This window comes from Carlito syrichta, unplaced genomic scaffold (genome assembly GCF_000164805.1).
Source record: "Carlito syrichta isolate Samal-C Ts95f unplaced genomic scaffold, Tarsius_syrichta-2.0.1 Scaffold307170, whole genome shotgun sequence".
Classification (NCBI taxonomy): Eukaryota; Metazoa; Chordata; class Mammalia; order Primates; family Tarsiidae; genus Carlito; species Carlito syrichta.
The window spans coordinates 206,304-234,068 of NW_007251266.1; positions in this window are offsets into that span (position 1 = coordinate 206,304).

A 27,765-nucleotide genomic window follows, 5' to 3' on the forward strand; every position below is an offset into this window, starting at 1 on the left:
AGTTACAAGAAAACAAAAACTAACATATATATATATATATGTTCTTATATATATATAGTGCTTAAATAGTGCTTAAATGATGCTTAATAGTTTACCTTTTTTTTCCCTCATATCTGTATAGGAAAAATAAGATAAACTATTTAAGCACCATTTTTGTCTTAACTCTTTGTAGTAAAGCTTGGGACTTTTCATATGGGAAGATCATAAATCTAGGCCTTCCAGGGATCTGAGGAGTCCATAAAAGTTGATACTAAATGACTTTGCCATGCTCCACACCTAGAAGATTAATGGCTCATTTCATTTCCTGGTAATTCTTAAAACACTATACTTTTTAATATCCAAAAGATATATTAGAATTAAAAGGTTTTTGGAAAAAATTTAATGTAACCAATTCTACTTCTAATTCCATGCCCCCCCCTTTTTTTTCTCTGTGGTCAACATTAGACTTTTTTTTTAAAGTTTTTTTTTTTTTTTTTTTTCCTCTGTGGTCATCATTAGACTTTTTTTTTTTTTATTATTTAAACTCAAGCTCAAGTAACCAGAAATAGGCACCTTTTCCTATTATGTTTCAAAATGATTACCTTTCAGTGCACCCTTTCCTAACTAGTCATAAAACAACTTGAAAATTTCAAATATTAGCATATTAGTCATTAGTTAGTATTATTTTAATTTTTTATCTTTGTTTAAATAAATTCAGCTTGTCAACTCTATGTACTAATTATCTTCAATAGTTTTTCTTTTCTCTATAATTTAAAGTAAAAATGATTTTGTTCTTTATATAGAATTTGAGCATAACCCATTGTAAGGAGGCAAGGTATAATTATCACTAAACGTATTTGTTTTTGCCAAATAATGTTTCTAAATTTGAGAAAATTTAATTGTGTATCATATGTGAGACCAACACATTAAGCAATGAATTGATCAGCTGTATTAGCACATGAAAAAATTAGTCAAGCTTCTTGGTGTTTTATGACGTTCAAGTGCAAAAAAGATTTATGTATAACCAGTTTGACTTAAGAATCATTGCGTTTATTTACTTTGTAAATATTCTTTAAAACTGTTATGTGCAAGACATTATCCTAACTGTCATAGAGCTTATAAAAATGAATCAGTTTTTCAACTTCTTTTTTAAAAGAACTTAATCTAACTTAGGCATGCGTATATATAATTTACTCCCAGAAAATGCTAAATAATTTGTGAGGCATTTTTAAATTCTCGTGCAAGCTAGATACATATTTTTGTGTGTGCATGTAAGACAGAGAGAATATGATAGATATATTTTAGCTAAATATATAAACATGTGTGAGATAGATTATAGAAAGATAGATAATAGACAGACAGTGAGCTTAATATGTGTACATGTGTGTGAATGCATGGACATAGATGTAGATGTGTGAGTTAAGCAGGTAACAAGGGTTTATAAATTTCATTAAAAGTTTGCCATTTAATTGGTAGTAGTGGAAAACTACCAGTGGAGGAGGACGGATTGGCAGTAGTGGGAAATTGCCAGGGGAGGGGGGCACACCTCATTAACAATGGTACCTGTATAATGAGCAATTGTATACCTAACCCTGAATTGTACCTCATATCTTTAATAAATAAATAAATAGAGCTTACCATTTGAGCTGGCCTTGAAAGATAGATAGGAGTTGAAAATGTAGAAATACAGGATATTTGACCTGGTGAAGAGAATATATGAGTGAATATGTAGAGTCCAGTAGACTGACAAATTGGAGGCCTATTGAGACAATAATGAGTGGGTGTGGCTAAGAAATAGGATAAATAAGGACGAGTAATGGCAAATAAGTTTAGAAAATAAGTTTGTTCCAGATGCTAAGTTTTTATTATAGAAATTTGAGTTTGAGTTTTGGGTAGGAAGGAAGGGATACCATAAGGGTTACACAGATATTCTTCACTAAAAGAGTAAACTAGGACTGAGTTAGAACTGAAATGGGCTTCACATTTCAGTATATTCAGTGTTGTTTTTTTGTTTTGTTTTTTGTTTTTTTCTTTTTACTGTGCTGGATTATTGGAACCTAAATATATATCTGCAAAGTACTCATAAAAGGTGAAAAATGCATGTGGACATACATGGTATAAGGGATAAATTGAGCATGCCTCTCCAGATGTGTCCCCATCTTGTGCATATATCCCTCTGTGGGTACTTTCAGTTGAATGGAATTATTATATATTCTAGAATGTGAGCATGCACTCATTGGTGTCAGACATTTGGACTGTCTCTGCCCAGAAAAATGTGTGTAGCAGGAGGATCTCAGAGTCCTGTTAGGTAAATAGATGCAAGGAGAGGCTATGGAAAATTTAAAATTATCTAGCAAACAAAAATTAAAAACGCAAAATTCAAAAGTGAATGTAATAAGGGGTGGTGGGAGGACCGACTTACTGGGGACTGTAATGTGAAATTTTACGACCATGCATCACCTGACACATTGAAGACAGAGCATTATTTCTGACTTAAAAAAAAAAAATCTCCACACAAAACCAGGTAAGGGATTTAGTATTGGACCCAACTATTCTATATTTATTTTATTTTTTCTGAGTTGGTTAAGCATTTATGATTTGTTCAGAAAACAGTCATCCAAGAACACATCCATTGTTTTCTGCAGAAATGTGGGCTTTATTAAAAATAGTTTACTTAGAAGCTGTAGTGGGTTGCACTGTGTCACTTAAAAATATATGTTTAAGTCCCATCCCCTGATATCTCTGAACTTAACTTTTATGCAAATAGGGATTATGCAAATGTAAGTCAAAATGAAGTTACACTGGATTAGACTGGGTGCTAAATCCAAAGATTGGTTTTCTTCTAAGAAGAGGGAAATTTACAGACATATAGATGATACACATACACAGAGGCAAGAAGACCCTGTGATGACAGAAGGAGACACTGAAGTAATACTTGGTGCTGCCAGCAACCACCAGAAGCCAGAACAAAGGCATGGAGAGGATTCTTCTTCAGAGTCTCCAGAGATCTTGGACTCGAGACAAGATGCCTTGGCTAAATCTTGGACATGCAATACTAAAAAGATTTACACAGAATTGTGAATGGCTTGGTCAAGTGTTTCATAGAAAGTGCAAAGGGCTAAGAGACAATAGACCTTAATTTGATTCCTAACTTTGCAACTTCTTAGACAGTGTCCTGTACTTGGTAATATGTGGGTTTCTTTGGAGGTGAACTTTAATATCCTTTTCAGCTTTTCAATGACTCAGTAGATGAATAATTTTCCTAAAATGAGTTATAAAGAATCTGATTTATACAGCAGGAATTTATAGTTTACTTGCCTGTAAATACCAGCTTTCAAATAATTTTAATTAGTTCTTATTGAATTATGAAGTTTATTCTATTTGTATTTTGTAATACATGAACTGCAGTCTTCCTCTTAGATTATTTTGGTAAGAATAAAATAAGGAGAGTAATTTGAATTTCAAATTTCTGGCCCATCAAATATGAAATGAATATATAAAGATGAACAATAAAATTAGGTTACACTTTTGAAAAATATTTCTACTTGCTAAAATCAGAATTATACAGTCACGACCTTTAAAATAAAAGACAGAGTTTCAGATAAATGCAGTAGTTGTAGATTATAGTTTCTGGAGGATTCTGCCCCAAATGATATATGCCCATTCATCTTTCCTTTCAAAGGAAAAAAAAATCTTTCAGTTAGATGAATGTTCTGGAATACTAAAACAATATGAATGACTTCCACTCTTCCATGTTAAGATGGATCCCCCAAAGGTTTATAATCTTTGATGCCCAACCATGCTTGACTTGGCATTTGAAAATTCTTCAGCAGATTTGCATCGGAATATGATTAACTATTATGGAGTCTGGAAAAAAACTGGGATCTATTTAGTTTTGTTCTTTCTTCAGGTCACATGCAGTACTGAGCATATATTGGGGGCAGAATCAAGGTATATGGAGCATAGATTTTCCTTAGCAATTGTGGTTTTGCTTGAGGTGGCCTAATGCGTGTACATGATATCATATAATTTATATGATAAGGCAGAAGGAAGGTCCTATCCCTGGAAGGGTTCAAGTAATAAAAGTCCACAGACAGCAGTTCTTCATCTTAGTCATCTTCACATATCTTACTGCACCCACAGTCATTAACTAAGTAACTCAGGGCTCCTGTTTCCTTTATGAGTGTGTTCTATTCTGCTGCCTTAACCTTTGATAAAACAAAACTGTGAGAGAGAAACAGGACATGTGCAACCCACCGTGGACTGGACTCCTAGACATTTGGACACTCAATAGTGTCTTCATGGTTTTTTACATGAATGTGCACAGTGATAAGGTTTCTGCTAATCCAGGGTTTGCTTATCCAGCAACATTATGAAACATCTCGATAAAATAGTAAGACAGGAATGAAGATTTCTGGTGCATAATGAACTCAGGGGTTAACAAAGGAGATTAATTGTAAAGAACTTGTGCTCTCTAGAGCCACCTTACTTGGGTGTAACTCCTACATCTGCCACTTGCTAGCTGTGTGATCTTGAGCAATTTGCTTAATCTCTCTGTATATTGCATGCCATAAAAAGTAGAATGAGAGTAGTAAGAGGACCTTCCTCTGAGGATGGAGTTAATATATGTAAAGTTCATCAAACCTCACCCTTAAACTAATAAGCGCTTGATAAATCATGGGCATTATTATTAACAAGCACTTAAAGATGGGTAGCTGAAAAGGCAATTTGAGGAGGAAGCATATATGTACATCATCTGTAAACATCACAGGGAGCAACTGTAAAAAATTCTACAGTGTTGAATCTTTGCAATTTGAATATTTTAAATTTGGGGTATCCAGACTGAGATCCTCATTGCAGTCAGCCAATCCAGAGCATGGTAAGTCGAATTTTGATTATTCCTATCTTTGCACTCACAGCTAGCTCTTCCAGAGCCAGGTTTGGAACTCAGGCAGCACATGAAAGTTAAATTTTGAGCTCCTTTTCCTTCTTCTCACTGAAGAGAAGATTAGTAAGAAGCGTGCAAATAAAGGTAAAGTTGGCAGAAGAGTCATATCATTTTGGAGAGACTCAAGAGTATATAGTGCAGTAGAAAATGGTCATCTCATTGCCAGCATATATAGTTACAGGCACAATCGGGGGGTAGAGAGGAACACTGGCATACAGCAGACAAAGGACAGCATGGGGACTGCGGAGAAGAGTCTGGAGTTTCTTGAAATAACATAGGTCTCCTATAAATGCATAAGTACTTTATATTACAACATAAGGGCTAAGATAAAAAAAAAAATGGATGCTGGACCTAGCCCTGTGACTGGATTCCAGTAACCACAGAAACTTGTACCAAAGTTTAAGGAGGTGATTGTTCTACTGTTTAAGAAAGTACAATAAGTCTGCTGTTCGTGAACTACTTGCCTAATAGCCTGACCTATGCAGCCTTCCTACATCTGTGTGCTTTCTTCTCCTCACTTGCACATCATCTCAGCCAGAAGAGAGGTGAACTTGGTCTTTGTATGCATCCTTTTTTCTCTTTGTCATTTATTTGCCTGTGATGCTGACTTCTACAAGAGATAACACAAGACTCTTCCTTAGACATGAAGCTGCTGTGTAGTTGAAGCTTTCTTGCTACTGAACAAAGCTGGAGGTGATCTGTGGCCTCTTCACACTTGTCAAGAAAGAAGGGCATCTGTCTTTGGAATGAGAGGACTAAACTTTTTAAACAGATCTCACAGAAAATCTTTTGTACCTCCTAATTAGGAGAATTTGTTTGGAAGTTGCCTAAATAATAGCGACACTGACATTATTATTGTGAACTGCAATTTCCAGAAACACAAGTCCAGCAATACCATTGAATGCTCTTGTTTCAGAGGAGAAGAATCAGGCAGATAAATGGACTGGAGGAATGGTGTGGGCCAACCACCCACACTCACAGGAATTTTTGTATTGTATTCAGTATATAATATATTTTTAAATCATGAGAAACACAAGGTCTATGGTGGGTATTTTTTTAGAAGCCTAAGAATAGTGGACACTCAAGGTTCTGGCCATCAGGGAATTTCTCTATATCTCTAAGCTTGAAAATAATTTAAAATGTTATTATACAGCAATCAGATCAGAACCTAGAAAATGACGGATGGAGACACATTTAGCAACACACCACATTTTTTGGAGTTTCATCCTAAATGCACTAGTTAGTGAGATTTAGTTTTATCATCACTGAGCACTTCATCAGAATGTAATGTGTGTCTTAACTTGTGTTTCTATCTCTGATGCATAGTTCAATGCTAGGCACATAGTATCTATTTAACTCTTTAAAATAGAAGATGAATTAATACATGGATATAACATTAGCTTTCTGTATATATAAACATCTCAGTGAACAGGTTAAAAATGTAAAAAGCAGGACATTCATACACATTGTGATTTTCCATTCTATGTTCTTTCTAAAATTGACATAATTTGGCTTTTAGGAAAAACAAATCTAAGGGATGAAAATGCAGCATTGTCTCCTTTAAACAGAGCTGAACAGCTGCCCTTTTTCTATTTTTTTCATATAAAAATATGAAGACCTAGACCTACCTGTAGGAGCCATATGATGAGTATTCAGCAAAGATCATTTTTACTTGTAAGAGGATAATTTAGAACTTGACTTCTCTGCTTCCCTTGGTTATGTTAGAACTAAATAAGCGATCAAATATACAGCTTCTAAAGTCCCATATATGTGAGAGATTGTGAGAAAGAGATATAGAACCAAAGTGGGACAGAAGTGGGAGCACCTTACAGGTTATCCACATGAGTCTTAGATCTCAAATGTGGAAACTGGGACCCAGAAATGGGCAGTCATACAATATTTCTACTTAACAGAAAACTGCTACAGCTGTTAGAGTAAGAATGAAGACCTAATCTCATCGTGGAAAAAGAAATATAATATGCTAAATAAATAGCAAAATACTAAATTTTATATATGCTTTTATTATAATTACATAGTAACATGCTCATGGGAGAGATGGTGAGTGATTTTTTTTTCTATTTTCAAGCACTCCCCTATTTAGGAGTTAGAAACTATTTTCTGTAAATAGAGAGATAGTAATTTTTTTTTTTTTTTGAGTTGGGAGTCTCACTCTGTCGCCCAGAATGGAGTGCAGTGGTCGCTCCTGGCCACCGCAGCTCGACCTGCTGGGCTCCGGCGATCCTTCTGCCTCAGCCTTCTGAGTAGCTGGAATTACAGGCCCACGCTACCACGTCCGGCTGATTTTTTTATTTATTGTAGAGATGAGGTCTTGCTGCCCAGGCGGGTCTCGAACCCGCGGGCTCAGGCAATCCACTCACTTCAGCCTCCCAAAGGCGCGGGATTACAGGCTGAGCCACCGAGCCTGGCTAGAGAGATAGTAATTTGTTTAAGCTTTACAGGCCAAGAAGTCACATGCTCTGCTTTTGTAGCATAAAACTATTCACAGACACTACATAAATGCATAAACATGGCTGTGTTTATGGAGTGTGCAAAATAAGGCATGGTCAGATTTATTTCAATGGTCAGAGTTGAACCACCCATGCTTCATTCTTTCAATTGCTATTTATTGATTAAACAGATATTCTGTACTCCATGATATGCATTGGAATACAAAGGTGGATAAAACCTTATCCTTATTTAATTATATCATGCCCCAAACTATGGTCATTACTTTATTTTAAATTAAAATTCATCCATGAATTATTTTTCCCCTTACTTGTTGACATCTTTCTAGTTGATATAACCTGAAGAATAGGCTCCTTCTTCCAACACACCTTAGCTAAGGAAGAAGGAAATGCAAATGAATAAGGTGTACTTTAATCTTATATAAATATAACTTATCCTCATAATATGCAGGCCTTAATATTATCGCTTGGCTCTGCAAAGAAAGAACAGAACACAGTGTTTTTATTGAAATGTGCCTTCAAAGACAATGGAGTCAGTGAACTACAGAATCCTCGAGATCCTTTGTGGAATATTCATGCTTAGCAAGTCCCACTCTGTGTACTATTATTGCTCAAATAGAGCTCAAGGGATATTGAGTAAATGCTGCTACAGAGGAGATAAGACTTCAGAAAAGAAGAATGAAAACAGAAACGTATGTTTTTACAAAGAACTAAATTGTGTGAATGTTAATAAGAATGCAATCTGAGTTTAATCAGGAGTGTCTTGAAGAAGTTAGCAAGTACCAATCTGCAGCATTCTGATGGCTGTACCACATAATGTTATACATGCTGGAACTTGGACAAAACTTCTTATTAAATAATGTTATGAGTCTAAAAAATATTCATTGAGTGTATAATGATTTTTTTTTTTTTTTTTTGGTTTTCGGGTTAGTGACCTTTTGAGGCTTAAGACAGAGAAAAATACTTTTTGCTAAGAGATGGCCCAGTGAGAATTTAGCAGTCTAGCTTGTATAGTGTTGGTCATGAGTTCCCCCAGTGAAACAGAAGCAATAAATGAAGAGATTTGTTACGGAAATTGGCTCATGTGATCAAGGAGGCTGAGAAGTTTCATAATCTGCCATCTGCAAGCTGAAGAGACAGGGAAGCTGGTGGTATAAGTCAGGCTAAGTCTGAAGATCTGAGAACTGGTCTATGTGTGGGGAAGATGGGAGCAGGAGAGTGGTACTCATGTAAGTTTCTGAGATCAAAGACCCAAGAACTAGGAGCTCTGAGATTCAAGATTGGAAGATGATTGTTCCAGCTCAAAAAAAAAAACAAAAAAACAAAAAAAACGGGAGAAGGAATTCACTCTTCCTCCACCTTTTTATTCTAGTCTGGCCTTTGACGGATTAAATAATGCCCGCTCATATTTGTGAGGGTGAATCTTTTTTTCTGTCTGCTGATTCAAACGCTAATCTCTGCTGGAAACACCCTGACAGATACACCTAGAAATACTTCACCAGTATCTGGGCATCCCTTAGCCCAGTCAAGTTGATACATACAATTTGCCTAATATGAATAAAATACCTCAAAATTAAACCCAAATTTAGCAAACATGAAAAACAGGCTAAAGTAAAACTTGATGTGTGTTCATGATTCTTATTATAAACTGTTGTAGCAGAACAAATTTTTTTTTGCAACAAAGCATAGCTTTGTTTATATATGTAAAAGTAAATAAATTGTTAGCTCGCTAAAAGGGGAACTTTTTGTTTTAATACCATTGTGTAGATGTATTGAAAATTCAACCCATGTCCTTATATAGAAGGAAGATCATAAGAAAATGATACATCAGAGTGATGCTCAATTCCAAATCTGTCTGTGTACACAGAGAACTAGAGTTTTTTAATGGCAGGGGGAATCTTTGCAGTTCTTTCCTTTCTCCATGTTCTCTTCTTTTTTCTTTGTATTTCAAGCTTCAAAAGTCATGTCCTTTATAATTTATTTCCCCCCTTGTGTTGTCATTCCCTTGTTTATATTTCAAGAGAAAATTATGTTTACCTTATTACCTATCATCATAATAACTGTCCGAGTTGTTGTTGTCAGTCATACACCATCTTAGAAGTAAACAATTTTCTTCGTGTGTGGTAGGAAAAATACATCAATATGGAGAATGATGATGGTGTGATTATAGTAATTATCACATGTACTTGAGTAGTCACTTTCATTTAATTCTGCTGTAATTCATTACAGTGCTAGTAAGAGTCACATTAAGGATTCGATACAAGATGAACTATCTTTAAATAATTTTTGTTCCCTGGAAATTAGAAGAATAAAAGGCTTTAAAGTAGATTTTATTGGGGGGAAGGTTAAACTATAGGACAAATTTAGTTATTTATTATGGCTTTAAGATGGATAGAATAACTTTCACTTAGGAACAATATTATAGTCATCTAAATGATGAGAATACTCGACCCTGAATTATTCAATGGCAGAAATCACTTATTTATTTATTTATTTATTTATTTATTTATTATTAAAGCCTAATAAAGTATCTGGTATGCAGAAAGCCATCCATGGTGTTCTGGGTTAGACACATTTTGGCATGCTAAAGTTAATAGTTAAATTTTTAGGAATTGTTCAGGATGGTTGCACATTAGCACATTAGCTTCGAAATCAGCCATGATGAGACTATTTATATCATGAAATTGACCCAGGAAGGACTTTTATCCCCCAGAGAGCAGGTTATTAACAATTTACTAGGACACCATCAGAAGCTATTAAATAAATGTTGAGTGAACAATAAATGAGTAAATGGTGAAAATAGCATATTGATAATCTGAAATAATAAAAAGAAAGGCAAGCCATTAGTGTAATAATTACCCAGCATTAAATAAAGTGAAGTATTTGTAATCTGGCATCAAACAGGCTTCCAGGTCTAATCAGGACTTTTGCACTGAACAGTTGTATAGTCTTACACAGTATACTTATATTCTTTGATGTCTACATGATCTGCTCAGTGATGGGGGGCATATGTGCATTAAAAACGGTGGTAATAATGTTTACCATATAGGAATATAATGGAGATTAAATATAATGACTACCTAAATTTGTTAAATGGAACCAAAAGGAATTGACTCTTTATAGCTCAAAAAGTTAGGGGTCAGCAATTAATTCCTCCTGACTCCACATTAACAAATTCACCACTACAGTTGGTGACCGACACAACAAAAAATAATGTTCTCTCAATTTGGCTTAATGCAGTGATGCCTCCAGAGATGCCTTCTGAACTGTGCAATATATGTTTACTGCAATTTCAATGTGTAATACATGTCAGCATATTGCAATCCTTTGAAAATGGTAGTTCTTTTAGACTACTTTTGGGTCCACATTAATTAAATACTTTAAAAAAATCTAGGCAACTAGCTAGCTAATTTTTAAAAAGTAATACATTCCTTTATGAAAACAAAAATCCTAGCCACACTGAAGGTTAAAATACCTGTGTATTGGCTGGGCTCAGTGGCTCAACCTGTAATCCCAGCATTTTGGGAGACCCAGGCGAATGGATTGTCTGAGCCCATGGGTTCGAGACCAGTCCCAGCAGTGGCTGGGAGTGTGCCACTGCATTCCAGTCTAGGTGACAGAGTGAGACTCCAACGCAAAAAAAAAAAAAAGAAGAAAAAAATACCTGTATATCAAGGGGAACACACGTATTAATTAGAATATAAATCACATCACACTATGTATCTTGTTCTGAAATCTGTTTTTCGAACAAACATATTGCTATTTGCAAGCATAGATATTTGTTTTATCTCTTATTTTAATATGCTGTTCCATTGTATGTCCAAAATAAACTAAATTAATCTTCTCTCACTTTGAACTTCCATAAACAATGCACTAATAAATTATATATATTTATATATGTGTGTGTGTATATATATATATCTTACCTATATATAGAGAAAAACACAGACATGTGTTATGTTCATACAGGAATAAATATTTATATATGATAAATTCTTAGAGCTGGAAATGTGAATAAACTTTCCATTTAAAATTTGGACAAGTGGAATTACATTATTCTCCAAAGAGGTTATGCTAATTGATACTTTCTCCAAAAGTGTAGGAGAGTGTCTTTTATCCACATATTCGAAAACACTTTTTAAATCATCTCTGTAATATTTGCAAGTCTGAAAAACCTCTTTCTAATTTGTATTAATTGATTATTCATGAGTCTAATCATCTCCACATGTGTTTATTATTTTCAATATTCTTTCTCTATATTTTCTCCATATTTTTTGTTAATCTTGCTTCTGAGTTGTAAGGATTCTGCTATTTTAAAAAAATATATTCATTTTTTTGTCAATATGTTCCAAATATTGTTCACAATTTTTTTTTTTTTTTTTTGATTTTGAGTTGGAGTTTCACTCTGTCGCCCATTCTGGAGTGCAGTCACCCCTCTTGGCCACCGCAGCCTCGACCTGCTGGGCACCGGCGATCCTTCCGCCTCAGTCTTCCAAGTAGCCGAACTACAGGCGTGCGCTACCCCGCCTGGCTAATTTTTTTTTTTTTTTTTTTTATTGTAGAGATGAGGTCTTGCCAATTTGCCCAGGCGGGTCTCGAACCCGCGGGCTCAGGCAATCCACTCACCTCAGTCTCCCAAAGTGCAGGATTACAGGCTGAGCCACGGAGCCCGGCTTCACAATTTTTATTTGTCCTTAAGGTTTCTCTTTACTTTCGTTTTTTACTACATCAACATTTAAAAATTTTATGTAGTAAAATCTGTCAATATTTTCTTTGAAGATTTATTTAACACATATAAATCCTTTCATTTTGCCAGTATTTTATTTATGCTTTAGTATTTAAAACTTCGATCTGTCTGGAATTTGGCAAAATGAGTGAGCTCTAGCTTATTTATTACCCAATGACTGACAGTTATTGAATAATCCATCTTTCCTTGGTCTATTTGAAATATTTACTTTCTCATATTTTAATTATCAATGTGTCTTGGATATATTTAGACTTTGAAAAATTATTTTACAGTGATTTACTCTGGTCCTGCACCTATAGGACCTATAGTAATTTTGATTGTTTTATAATGTTTCAATGTTATTTAGGACAAGTTCCTGTCATTACTCTTCTCTTGCACAATTTATCTGGCTATTCTTAAAATTTTCTTCTTCTGAATAAATTTTAAATATATTGACACATTGCAAAATTAAACACAGACATAGGCAGATACACATCTTGGAATTTTCATTGTGCATACACTAATTTTATATTGATTGGTTTCAGATGAACCGACATGATACAAAACTGAATTTCTGTATCCAAGAACTCAGTCACTTTCTTCATTTATTTAAACCATCTTCTTGCTTAAGCAGAGTTTTATAATTTTATTCATATGAATCCAGCCTATTTTCATTAGTTATTTTCAGAATTGTTTTTGCTCTTGCTATTGTGAATGGGATCTCTTTTACATTGTATTTTCTAACTTGTTATTATTCATGTAGTAGAAAGATAAGGTATTTTGCATATTTATTTTTCACTTTGCCACTATTTTGAGATTCTTTACTATTTCTAATAACTTTTTTGGTAGCCTTGCTTGGATTTTTCATTTTTGCTATTGTTTTTCACTTATTATATGTTAAATACTTTATCTGGTCTAATGATATCGGCAAGCAATTCCGGAATTATTGCAGGAAAAGCAGCTATAGTATTTCCTTCTGCATGGGTTTGCATTCTGTTGTTTCAGGTACCTTAATCAACTGAAGTCCTAACATAATTTCTCTCTTCTTGAGAGAGAGAAAAAGCAAGCACTACATTCATATAACTTTTTATTACTGTGTATTATCCTAATTGTTCTATTTTATTATGAGTTATTGGTGTTAATCTCTTAACTGTGTCAAGTATATAAATTAAACTTTATAATATGTATGTGTAGGAAAAAACATGATACAGTCATGCACTGCATAACATTTTAGTCAGTGACAGACTGCATATATAACAGTGGTCCCATAAGATCATAATACTGTATTTTCACTGTGACTTTCCTGTGTTTAGATATATTTAGATACACAAATACTTTTGGGTTACAGTTGCCTAGAGTATTCAGTACAATAATATGCTTTATGGATTTATAGCCTAGAAGCAATAAGCTGTACCAGATAGCCTAGGTATTTAGTAGGCCATATCACACAGGTCTATATAAATACACTCTTAAGATGTTCAAGCAATGACAAAATTACCTAACGACACATCTCTAAGAAGATATCCCTGCCGTTAAGACACATATGACTATATAGCATACGGGGTTTGGTACAACCACGGTTTTAATCATCCACTGTGAGTCTTAGAACATAGCCATATAGGATAAGGAGGGACTATTACATCTGTGTCCTATACCTAATTTGAATGGCAAAACTTTCAGGATTTCACTAGTGAACATAATATGTAAGGATTGGTAGGTTGTGTGGTAGGTGTGTTTATTAGTATAAATTTTGTTTGTTTCTAGTTTCTGTTATTCTTTTAAAAAGTATTAGACATTTATTAAAACTATACGCTTTTCTTTTCCTCTGTTTGGAGGGAAAGTCATCACATTTTCCTAACATTCCACTGTTCTTTTAATATGGTACTAGAATTGATTTGCTAATAGTTTGATTAGAATATTTGCATAAAAATTCATAAGTGGAACATATTTGTAATTTTCCTCCTCAGTACTATAGTCTAAGTTTTTCTACTGGTATTATTGTGATTCTGTAAGAAATAATTGAAAATCTTGCTTAGCTTACATCAGTGATTCTCAACCCAGACTGCACATAAGAATGTTAGAAGTTAGGAACTCAAAGAAATTACTAAGACTGGGACCCTACTCTAGATCAATTATATGGGAGCAGAGTGTCTGTGATTTCAGATTAATATAGTCTCAAATTTCTTCTCTTTACCTTCTCAAGTAAAGTAGACAAAAGGGGCACTGGGAAGAAAAACAAGTCTAATGGAAATCGTATCATTAAATTTTCTTTCAGCATTCTCTCTCTCTCTCTTTCTTTCACCTTGTCTCTTTCTATCTATCTCCCTCCTTTCTCCTTTCACTCTCCCTTGAAAGCAGTGCTTGGTCAAGAAATTAAGTGAGAGTTCTTGGCATAAGTGAGTACTTTGCATCGATACTCAGTGATGACACACTTTGTCAACACTTTCTGATTATATTCCATCAGAAAAATTTTAAATCACAAGCTCCGTCCCAGTTCCCGGAGATAACGAATGAAATATGAGGTATGGAATAAGGAGGATATGATGCGGATTGCTTTCTGGAAGACTCAATTTGTAAGCTAGAGGGAACCCATACCTTTCCCAGATGACCTTTCTTGTTATACTTTCTGTACTTCTTTTCCTCTGACACAAAAATTACCATGGGGGTTTGTGTGTGATTGTCTGATTCTTGAAACTGTGTATGTTACTTTGTGCAATTTGTATCAGCTTTCAACAAATAATTAGTGTTTGTGTAATGCCTTGTGAGTGATCTACTAGTTCATACTTAAAATATGGAGGCCCTTCCTTCGTATGCAGATTCTTTTCTTGGTGATATTTAATTCCGGTCCTGGGATGTTTCTGACATTACTGACATTTCTCAGTAATGTCAAGGAGTATGGTTTTGGGCCTCCGCTGTGTTCTACGGCCCTCTCAGCTCTAATAACATCTTTCTATTGTATTAACCTGCTGTTCAGTGAATTCTTAGCCATCTGCTTCTGGCTTAGTACTGCGATTTGAGTATTGTATCTTGTGGATACAAAGGGTAAGAAGATAGATGTTAAACATTTTTTTCCCTCAGTGTGCTACTTAATTTGCTTGACATATTACACCTAAGTTCTTGTGTCTGTCAACACGTCCTCACTACTTCCGAAGTAACTTACACAAGCCTACAATATATTATTGTTGGCTTACCTCTTTGCCCCCTCTGTAGTTCCATACGGTGTCTAGGATGCACAAATAGTTTCTAATTTACATGTTGATTCAGATTGATAAGTAATGGTAGATGATTGCGTTAGAAAAAATCTTGAGGCCATGTGTTTGCTACTCAGATCTCATCCAACAGGAAAGAATATGATGACTGGTGATTTGGTTTCTATTTAATACCTTTTTTTTTGGCATCATGAAAAACATTATTGTTCATACATACATTTTCCCATTCTATGAAATACCCTAATTTAGTTATAACAACTTAAGATTTTAAAAATCCACATTAAAACCGAGTTCATTGGTGAATTTATTGCATATCAATACTAGAACTATGGATACTTGAACCTGAATCTCCTGAATCTCGGTTACTTTCCACTGTAATATCTCAGGAATTACTTATACTCTACAATATGGAAAATAAAAATGATCTTGCCTTAGTTTTAACTTAAACTTCAGACTCTTTCATTTTACTTTATGCATCTAATAATTAAAGTTATTTATGAAATATATTAGAAAATTTGGAAACTATAGAAAGAAATTTTAAGTGGGGAAAGAAACTTGGTATGATCCTATTCTATTCACTGTTAAAATGTTTGCATGCATCCCTCCAGTTTTTTGTTATAATACATGTTTTTATAATATAATTCAAATTATATTGAATAAGCAATATGTATCCTGTTTGTTTTACTTATCATCATTACATAAGTTTTATCTGATACTTGAAACCCTCTATAACATTATTTTATGGTCTCATTCCTTTAAATAAATGAGTTTACTTCATTTAACCATTTCTAATATTGTCTATGTTTACTGATTTCCTGGTTTTACCACAATTAACAGTGCCACAATGAATGCAGTGATATGTTTTGGATTATTTTATTTTACCAGAAGTTAAATTCTCAGAGCAAAAGGAAAAAAATAATTTAAGGCTGTCACTAAAGAAAGCCTCGTTTTAAATACAAGAGAATGCTACAGGATATACCTGTGCAGTGTAGCATTTAAACTTTGTTATTTTCCTAAAGAAATCAAGTTACACAGAGTGGGAGCAAAGAAGACCCTATCCTGCTAGGTAATAAATATTTAAATGGCTTTGCACTGGAGAGGAACCTGGGCTAGATGTGCTTTTGAGGTCTCCCAATATGGTAAGTGCTATGGAGGACGAAGCCATAGAGAAAACCTTCAGAGGTTAGTTGATCCCGGTAAAAGGCAGCACCAGGTTACATACTGTATGGACATGACTGTGGGGCTGTCTAGAAGACATTTTCTAGAAGAAATGGTGGAACTAAAAATTACAAAAATAGTTAACATTATATTCTATAAATTTAGATTATAGTTGCAATTATAGATGATTATCAGAAACTGACTAAAACATAAATCCCATTTTTTAGCATATTTTTCTAAGTTCAAAGGTGACATAACCCTTCACTTCATGGGTGATTTTTGCAGCACATTCAGAAAGAGGGTCCTTTTGGCAGAAATCTTTCAGTAAATCAGCAGTTTTCCCAAGGGCCTTTGTTAATCTTTTGAAATTCAATTTTTTTCCCCTTTGAACTGTCATGTTATGATTCTCCTCATCAGTTTCCTATCTCCTCTTCTTGTTAACTGGTCTAACTCTGCCAGGAAGTCCTTTGTCAGTGGCTTTCTATGTGGTTCTTCAACATCACTTTTATTAAATCCTGGATAATTTGCAGAAATGTGGTTTCATGATTTGATCCAGTTGCACTTGTGCTTTAAACATCTGATTTTTTTAAAATGACAGAATGGAAAGTGATAAATATCTGTGGTAAGAAGGGAGAAATGTTTGATTGGAGATTAATTTGATAAATTGTCAGTTAATTAGCAAATATTTTGCATTATGAGTCCTAACCAATGTTATAAACCTGAGATTGTGACTAATAAATGCATGAGTAAAAAATAGTTTCTGTGTATTCTGGTCCTTATGCCCATTCCTGCCTTCAAACCATATGTAAAAATTTACATTTCACAAAAATAAATGGACAACTTAATGAAGATACTCTTCACACTAACCACAAGGCTTACCAATATGAAAAACAATTGTTCTCAGCATTGGTTTCATATTAGAATTGCTTTGGAAACTTTTGAAAAGTGTTCCTGTCCAAGCTTCACACAGATGAACTAAATCAGAACTTATGAAGGTGGGTCTCAGATAACAGTATTTTTAAAAGTATTAAAAAATATACAAGTAGGCATTTTCCATTTTTGGCATTCTGCTATCTTTAATAATTCTTATTTTCTGTATTTGGAGATTTAGTGTGTGAGATCTTGCACTTATCATTAGTCCTATTATGGCTGTGATATGTTATTTTGTAGAGCAATTTGAGATAATACTGACTTGCACTGGCACAAAGTAATAGAAAAAAGATGGGTTAATATTATGCTATGGAATAGCAATCCTCAATTATTTCACTTCAGTTTTTACTTTTCATTTTCCAGTTAATGTAATCAAATGCCCATTTTCAACTCTTCATAAGATAGTGACTACTTTTGTAGATAACAATTAAAAATCTAACATACAAAGTTTGTCATTTTTTGGTGAGCATTACTGGTTATACAGGAATTTTAACTCAGCTAATCAAATATTGATGTATTAGTATGTGATATTATTTTTTTTTTACAAGATGCAATGTCACAGTCATACTTATGGAACAATTGCCATTAAAAGTGTCTCTAGACCACTCCTTCTAAAACTTGATTGTGCATCCCAACTATCTGAGGATCATGTTACAAATACAGATTCTGATTATATGACTGAAACAAGGCTTAAGAGTAAGCATTTCTAAACAGCTTCTATGTTTTGCTAATGCTGTTAAATCTCAGACCAAAATTTGAGCAAAAAGAGTATAGGCTACACTATATAAGTATATATATGTATATGTGTGTATAAGAATATATTCTGTATTCTATATATAATACATATTCTTTCCAACAAGACTGGATTTTATAGGTTAGATCATTTTCTTTAAGTGGGCCTCTTATAATCTCCCCATAATTAAATACAATTGAAATATATATATATATATTTGAGTTGGAGTCTCACTCTGTCACCCAGACTGGAATGCAGTAGCATGCTTCCGGGCCACCACAGCCTTGACCTGCTGGCTTCGTCTATACTTCTGCCTCAGCCTTCCAAGTAGCCGGAACTATAGGCGCGCACTACCATGCCTGGCTAATTTTTGATTTATTGTAGAGACAAGTTCTCACCAATTTGCCTGGGTGGGTCTCGAACTCGCAGGCTCAGGCAATGCACTTGCCTCGGCCTCCCAAAGTGCTGGGATTACAGGCTGAGCCACTGAACCCGGCAGAAAAATATATTTAACTACTATTTATTAAGGGCTTTCTCTGGACAGAGTACTTTAAACATCAAACACATGGTGCTTTTTTTTTTTTTAAATCATACCTCCTTAACCAAGGCTCAGAGAGAAGTAATTTGCCCAAACCTATAACATTAAGCTGGTAGAACCAGCGTTTATACTTTGCTTGGTCTGATCCCAGACCAGTCTATCATCTTAGCTACTAAGCAGTGTTATTTTCCTCTGGATCACCTGCTTCCCACCGCCTCCTTCAACCCAACCTTTTCAGTGTTTTTTAAACATTCATATTTCAATTTGATCGCAGGCCATATACTACATATTGAAGATCACTATCTAGGCAAGACTGTTAACTGTTAACATCATTGTAAAATACAAGTAAAATCGACCATTATCATTACACTTTTGGGTAGCACCTCTCCCCATCCTTCAGTCCTTATTTACTTAGAGGATTTGGATTTTTTATAGAGAAAATGGCATTACAACTCTCATTTCCAATTTTAAAATTTAAAAAAAGTGAAGTAGATGATCCTTTACATGGAGGCTGAAATGCATTTTATACCATCTCCTGTAAAGAAAAACATAGCTAGCGTTTATTGATTCGCTATTCTGGACTTGGTGTTGTGCTAGTTGCTTCATGCATAGATTATCCCACTCAGACCTCACTACAACCCACTGAATTATTATCTTCCATGTTTTACTGATGAAGAAACTGACAATCAGGGGTTAAAAACTTGCCTGCAGTTAACAGCTGCTAAATGGTGTAAATGGTGGGGGAAATGTTTGCCTTCTTAGTGAATCAATAAAGTTAAAGAAATACAGTGTTTCTTTCTGTATAAACTGCAGATAACAATTTGGAATACATTAGATGAATTTGTAATACATTGTACTAAAATAGATCTGTTTTTATTTTGGAACAAAGGAAAACATGTTTAATCTAATGATCACTGCAATAACTCTAGCCTGATTGAGATTCACGAAGGTAGTTATTTATGTGAAAAGATAAAGTAACATTTTGCAAAAGGTACATCCAACTACCAATATTTTTTTTACCATGTGATTTATAAAACAAATGCTTCCTATAGTGAAAGGTATGGAGTATTTTCTTTCTTGTATTTTAACATTTGTAATATACCACAACATGATAAATGAATCAGGTTATATTGATTAGGTTTTCGCTGCAGTCAGTAATCATTTTACTTTCTAATCACTTATGCCTAAGAGTTGGAATTAAACGACTGGCTTAATTACAATGACAGGAAATACCTTTTTAATTCCACGTAGTAGCTCTGAAGATAAAACCAGACATATTTCACTAATGTCTCATTTTTAACTGATGATAAAGCCATATATAAATACATACTTATATATATTAAAATAAATATAAATATATATAATATAGTCTGTGTTTGCCTTGCTATTTCTGGATTAAGTCCATTTTCCGAATATCTGAGTGGTTGTTACTTGTTCATTGTTATTATTGTTTTGTTTTCCCTGAAAATTGTTTTCACTCTAACCCTACATTTCCATAGGAGTTTTTGTTCCAACTATAGGGAATGTTTGTGGCTTTATTAATCCTTCCTTCTCTTGTGTCTCCAACTAAAGTTGAGTTTACAAGGTCTTGTTTCCTGTGTGTGTGCTGGTCAATGGTCTTGTCTCTGTTTTTTTCTCTTTCTCATTGCCATTATTTTATTTCTATTCGTATATTGTAATTGTTTATTTATAAAAGTTCTCTACTTTGAGGGCAGCATATTTTGTTGTTGTTGTTGTTGAACCTCCAGGTATCACTCAATGTTTAACGCTTAATAAGCCCAATAAACATTGGTGGAATTGATAAGTATTAAATGCCCGGGCAGAAAACTGATTGATTGAATATTACTAACAAACTTTCTCTAATTTAAGCTAGACAATATTAAAATGGGAAGTTCCTTCTCTTCTTTACTTTCGTTTGCAAATAATAAACTTGAAATAATAATGATATGATTTCTAAGAAAAGTAGCTCTGTAAGATAAAAGTTTTCATTTTAAGGACAATTCCTTATATATTCATTTGAATCAGGCACATGGATGCATTTCTTTAAAAGGAGGATCTTTTTTTAGAAGGTTGTTTCTGACTAGAATCCATCTGAGTCCTCAAACAATTTGAGAACTTCGTTTTGCTTTAGAGCAAGACTTTCCTGGTAGTGGTAGCCATACTAATATTGCACACAAAGCAGGAATGTGATTTTCAGACAAGGTCTGATTACACCCCAGTGGTTCATGAAACTCTAATGCACGGCAGTTGTTTCAAAGGATTTTACTTGTGAACACCTCAAATAAGATTTCAAAATTTTATTTGTGTGGAGCGAGACTGAAACGCAGAGAGACGGAGCTGAGATCTATTGTTGTAATACAAAAAAGCTCCTTGGCTTCTAATGCAGAGAACACTTCCAGAAAGAACCATAAGTACTGCGTGTGAAATGATTCCTTTTCTACCTGATATAATACTAGAATAATTGTTTTCTAAAAGACCCTGCTGTTATTGTAATGGCACTAACTCGTATTCATTAGGCCTCTCTTGTTTATATTAGAGTATTTATTTAGAACTAAATATTTGAGGGCACTCAGGCTAGAGAGGCAATTCAGGATGTGAGTTGCCTGTGTGTTTTACCCAGTTAGCTTTCAAAAGCGCTAGGAAAAAAATATTTATTGTGTACTAGGAAAAATCTGGATGTTGAAGAATAAGGATATGAAATTCAATACAGTTGCTCCACATACAAGTAATATGTTGTTAGTAGTTTTTATAAACCCATTGGGTCTCTCTTTACTTATCTGTAAATTGGAGTAGTTCACTAAATATTTGTGAAGATTAAACTTAATCATATACCCAAAAGGACCTACAATTCCCAAAACATTAAAGATGCATAATATATATCATTTCTTCTTTTATAGCCAAACACTGTAGCCATTTGTGACATAAAATTAAAAGATATTCACTGCAACTCATTGCCAAATTAGATTAAAAATAAAATTCTAAATGTGCCTTCTTCAGAAGCTTCTTTGCATTATTTTAACTAAGAAATACTCAATTTAAACGTCTATAGGAAATTAGGAATTTCTGATGCATCATAGCATTTAGGCTATAGATGAGAGGTCAGCAAACTTTATCTGCAAAGGGCCAGATAGTGAATATTTTAGACTTTTTGAGTCATATGGTCTTGGTTGCAAATACTCAATTCTGCTATTGAGTTGCATGAAAACAGCCATAAACAATATGTAAACAAATGAGATTTGCTCCAATAAAACTCTATTTACAGAAACAAGTGATTGGCTACATTTGACTCACAACCTCTGAAATATAACATTAGATAGTACTGCTAGAAAGTATAAGTTATTAGATAGTATAGCAGAAATAAAAGCACTATTTACCACTGGACTAGTGAAGGGGTGTGTGTATGCCTCTCTCTCTCTCTTTCTCTCTGTCTCTGTTTCTCTCTCTCTCTCTCTCTCTCTGTGTGTGTGTGTGTGTGTGTGTGTGTGTTTTATTTCTGAGTATGTAGAGATGAAGAAGTATTATCTGTCAGTCTTACTTCCTATGATGATTAGGAGTACAAGAGTAATTTAGGTAATGTGTCATAAATTATTTACTGAAGATATTTCTGCTGGAATATATATTTGAGAAGGATTATGAAATCTCACCTTAAGACTCTCTAGCTGATTACAAGAATGCTTCAAACACTAATATTGTGCAGTCTTAAAATTTGTAAGAATCAAGATGGTAAATCTCTTTCTATTATAGTGCCTCTCACAGAGCAGGAGCCGTAACCTCAGTATAGATGATCCCTAACTAAATAAACTCAACATATTCAAATATGTTGACAAAGTGCAGGATATAGGAAAAAAAAAATTCAATGCATGACAGGATTTTCCACAGATATTTTCCCTAGGATATTTAAAATAGGACATAATTGATGGAAATCAATTTGCAGACTCTTATCTAGAACAAATCTGTTGGAAGATCAGTATTTTATATTTTTATGGACTTGTTTCTTGAGGTTTACATGTTTGAGGAAAGTTTCTAAACACTGTGACAGTTTTCAAACTAAAGATATGGATAGCGTCTAAATTTAAGATAAGGAAAAGTGCTAATATGCAGGCTTTAATATAAACTTTTAATGTTTCTGCTGCTGATGAACTTTCTGGGGAACTCATGCAACATTATTCCATGATCATTATGACTTTGTAATCACTTCAAACTACAGAATGATTTTCTCACTTTCCTGACATGTTTAATATCCAAACCACATTGTCTTATCTTATAAACCCAAGTCTTGTATTTTGATAGCTTAGAAGGTAAATTGCAACAGTGTGTTTTCTCTTCACTCTGGTTCCACCTTGTTTCTTCTGTCTTGGGAATGACTTTTCATTCCCTAAATCCTTACTTGTTAAAAATTCAATATATTTTCTTACTTCTTTAAAAGCTAATTGTGGATTTATTTGGGCTTTACAATGTCAATTGAATAAAATGTGTTAATGTTAGTACAAACTTCCTGTTTAGGAGTCATAGGAATTTGGTGAAATAATTTTCTGTAAGCATAAAGTACAAATGGTCGAATGAATTCAGTCCTGAAAAACATGCAGCCAACTGACTTTAAAAATCAGTTAAGCTCATTCCCTTCAAGTATGTTTTCACAGGCTGTCCAGATATTACTTTCAGGGAGTCATTCAATTGACTACATTAACACTGCACTAAAATTATGAAATAGACATGGTGTTAGGCCCTAGAAAAACATGTGACTAAGATATGTTCCCAGAACTAAGGAAACTTATTTAGGAAGGAGATAAATTTGGACTACTATATAGTGAGTCCCTCATATAAGGTGGAGATTTTCTTTTTCTTTTTCTTTTTTTCTGATTTAGGACTTGTTTATTTCCATGTTGTTCTTGTTATAAATAATAACCCATATTGTTCTATATGTAGACCATTATAACTAGTTTTCAATTAAGTATATCCTCTCCAAAAATGCCCTTCCTAATTCAGCTCCAATTATTCCAATCGTACTCATTCTGCAAGTCCCAGTTTAAATCACTTTTTCTAAAAAATATTTTTCCAATGTTCAATTATACTAGCCTACCGTATTGCTTTCTTTGAATTGCTTTGACACAACTTTTAAAAAATTGTATCATAGTGCAGAGCCCATTAAAGTCAAAATGCATGGGTAAGTTTTATGTTAGCAGTGATTCTCCTGATTCATTTTGATTCTTCCACAAACAAGCATCTGGCAAGTTTAGAATCTGCAACTCTCTAGCCACCTTCCTTTCCCTTTGCTTTGTCTTGTGAACATGGTAAAGTCTCCTCCTCCTCTGATTCTCAATATTTTCTACTTTTAAAATAGCTTTTGTTATCTATACCACATGGACTACATAGAGTCATAAGTTTGTATGAGGAACAAAATGAGTTTACCTTGTGTTAATTTCCAAGTTAAGATAGAGTTGAAAGATACTTATTGTTACAATTGTATTTCTGATTACTGCAAGGTCCTTTAAAAGAAAGGCCTTCCATGTCAAGAAAAAAAAGACTCTGTGTGGACTCATTCCATTATGCAACAGCAGGGAACATCTGTGAATTAACAACAACAAAAATTGCTTTGAAAGCCTACATTTTACAAAGCCTGTAGTAGATCAGAGTAGACCGACCATGACTCCATGTTAGAGTTTTAATATTTCTTTGGGACAAGGACAGCCTACCTTTATTTCTTTGTCATTCAACAATGTTATCCTGAAAAACAATTAATTTGCTATATTTTATGTTCCTATAATGATTTGTGCTGTGAAACAGAGTTCTGGAAATTTGTTGTAATGATAAGAGATAGATAGCACTATTGGTACTTAGGAAAGATTATGGCATTTCCAATTATGGACAGTCTGGGAAACTTAATAAGTGGCTAGCCTGGGTCTTGAACAGTAGAAAAACCTTAAAAGAGATGATTTAAAGCATTGTCTAGTGCCCAGTCCCATCCCTTCAGTGGAAGTACTGATAATAAAGGCACAAGTCCAAGACCCTGTTTCACCCATTTCCAGTGTGGTGTAATTGATATTTCTTAAACCAGTCAAATAATTCTCAGATTGGTGTTTTCTCTGTCTCTCTCTCTCTCTCCCTCTCTGCCGTTTCTCTAAAGGGAAAATTTCCATTAGAACTCTTTTTCTATCTAGCCAAATCCATTCTCAAAACTTTAGACTGGTATACATTTTCCCAGGATTCCAATGCCAGCTGGGATTTGAAAACATGATTTTAGAAACTCAGTCAATCCTGAGATTCTTCAGTCCCATGCTATTCTAGTTTACCTTAATTTCTTTCATTTTTCTTTTAAAAGTAATAACATATCCAGTGTATAATAGTCACTAACAACTGTTTAACTATGAAACATTTTCTTATATTTTGTAAAAACCCAGAACTAGAGATGTTTACCCAGTGTTTAATTCTGAATTACAATAGACAAGTAATTATTACTATTATTGGTATATCATTATTGTAGTTATTATTATTAGGCTTTAAAATACTAGTGAATATGTCCTTAAAGTTAAATTTTTTTCTTCCCACTGTTTGAAATAAAAGCTTAAAGAGATATTTAAGTTGGTTCCATAGACCTAAGTATTTTAACCTTCCTTATAATACCATTCTCCCAAGTATTATATATATTATATACATATTATCTGTATAATCTATATAATATATTTATATAATGATATATAATAACATTATTTATATAATATATATACACATGTAATGTATAAATATGTGTATTTATATATATTATATGTACACACACTGTTACAAGTATACACATATGCACATATATAAATATATACAGAGGGTGCCAAAAAATGCATACACATTTTAAGAAAGGAAAAAACTATATTAAAATTGTAATGCTTAGTAAGATGAATACAAATCATGTTTGACTTCTGCAATTACAGGAGGTGTTCAAAGTGGTTACATCAGTGTCCAGACACTTCTGATTACAGCAAACATCTCATAAAATGTGGTATATATTTTTTTGGCACTCCCGGTATTATATTTCTAAATACTTGTGGAAATATTCATGGAGCGTTGAGGACAAAAATACACTTTCTTCCACCTTGTGGTGAAGTCATCTTTACTCTTCACGTCACGTGTTATTAATGTTCCAATTCTTCAGCCAAAATTTCCATTTTGGTAAACAAAACGACTCTGTATTTCCAAAACTTTGTTAATCACTGCAGTAGCAAACATTTATTGAGAGTGTCTGATGGACTGGACACTGGTACAAATAAGAACAATTATATTTCTTCTGCTTTTTTGAATCCTTTGGCCATGTTTCCTTGATACACAATATTTACTTTCTTTTTGCAGATAAAGAAACTGCAATTATAAAATGTTAAACAACTGGCTCACTGTAAGATAAATTCTTCCTATTTTACTTTCTTCTGCTTACTTCTTTTCTTTTATTTATTGAACACATACTTATTTAGTTCCCATTATGTACCAGATACTGTGCTAAACATGTGGAATGAATGTGGAGGGGAGTGCAAAAACAAAAGTGGTTCTGTTCTCATGGAGCTTTTTGACAGGTGATGAGAATATAATCCTCTTCCAGGCCCGTCCTACACTTTGTTCTTTTTCTTTCTTTCTTTTCTTCATTTGTCTATGTGTGCTTCTTTTTGAATCACAACAAGGAATGTACTAGGGACAGTATATATGAAAGAAGCTTTTCCTAGTATGTGATTGACTGGCTCCCTGGCTCCCTTCTGTTCCTTGAGTACATTGCAACTCTTCTCTTATCTTAAACTCTCTCTCCCCATTACCCTGACTGCAGAAAACTTAGGGAGACTGGCTCATTGCAGTAGTGACATTCTATCTTTTGAGGCTTACTGTCCTGGAACTTGCACATTATCTTGCTTTCCAAAGCCCCCTCTTAAAATGCTAAAGCCACTGCCTACATAAGACATGATCATTTCCACATCATAACAGAATACAAACTGCTGATATTCATTTGTGTTGCATCGTGGAATACAGGGCCAAATCTACTTGTGACCAGCAACAATAGACTCAAGGATTCTCACTCCTCCAGGCTCCTTCTGGCCTCCTTGGGTAGGGAGAATCTGTGCCTCAGTACCCAGAAAGCCATTCACAACATTTCAGATGGGGAAGATTTTTTAGGCTATTTCCAGCTTAGGCTTGCCTTAACGGGTTTCATTTTTCAGGTAACCCTGAGCCATGCCCCATGGGAGTTGAAATCCAAGTAGATCTTTCTGACAGTTACATAAAGAACTATCTCAGGAACTTCCTCTTTTACCTTCTGACCACTCTATGATGAATGAAAGTTGAAGGAGCTGGTTTCACTCTCCCACTACTTCACTGTGTCTCTCAATGTGACATGTTCACATGGTGTTCAAAAGTTTAAAAGAAGGGGGTTCTGCAGTACAGAGAGAAACATTAAAAGGCAGAGGCAAAGGGAGAAATAAAAGGAGAAAAAACAGGATGAGGTTAGCACATGAAAGTGTGTTCTTTCTCTCTTTTCAGGCTAGTTGCACAATGCTGATGTGCTAGGGTGACTGCCTTTCTCGGCACTTTGTTAAAGGTCTCTGGTTGGGTAAGACACTCGACTGTACTAAGAAGCATCAAACATCCAGCCAGCCTTTGGTGTTACCTGGGCACCAAAAAGCTGAGCCCTGTGCTCTCTGTTATCCTATTCACCACATTTTGCCAGAAGAGTCCAGTTTTCTTCTGACATGTAGCTATATACAGTTTATATAAAGAAAAGAGGTCGGTGGATGAAAATGACCGTTATTTTTAGATGATGAAAGCAAAGAAGACCTAGCCTGCCTTCCATTATGAGATATCTGTGCAGGCGCATATGATTCTTGTATATAGGTCTGAATTCTGTTATGTTTTCATGATACTTAATGTTGCATTTGTAAAACTGGGAAGAGCAACTGGGGAGCCCATGGAGATCTACTAAAGTGACTGAGGCTGACTTTGATTGAACTTGTAACTATTTACTGAACATTCCTAAATAATATGTCCACATCAAGGTCAAAATTAATTTCCCATGGACTGGCTGAATAGGGCATATTTGATTTTGGATTGTACA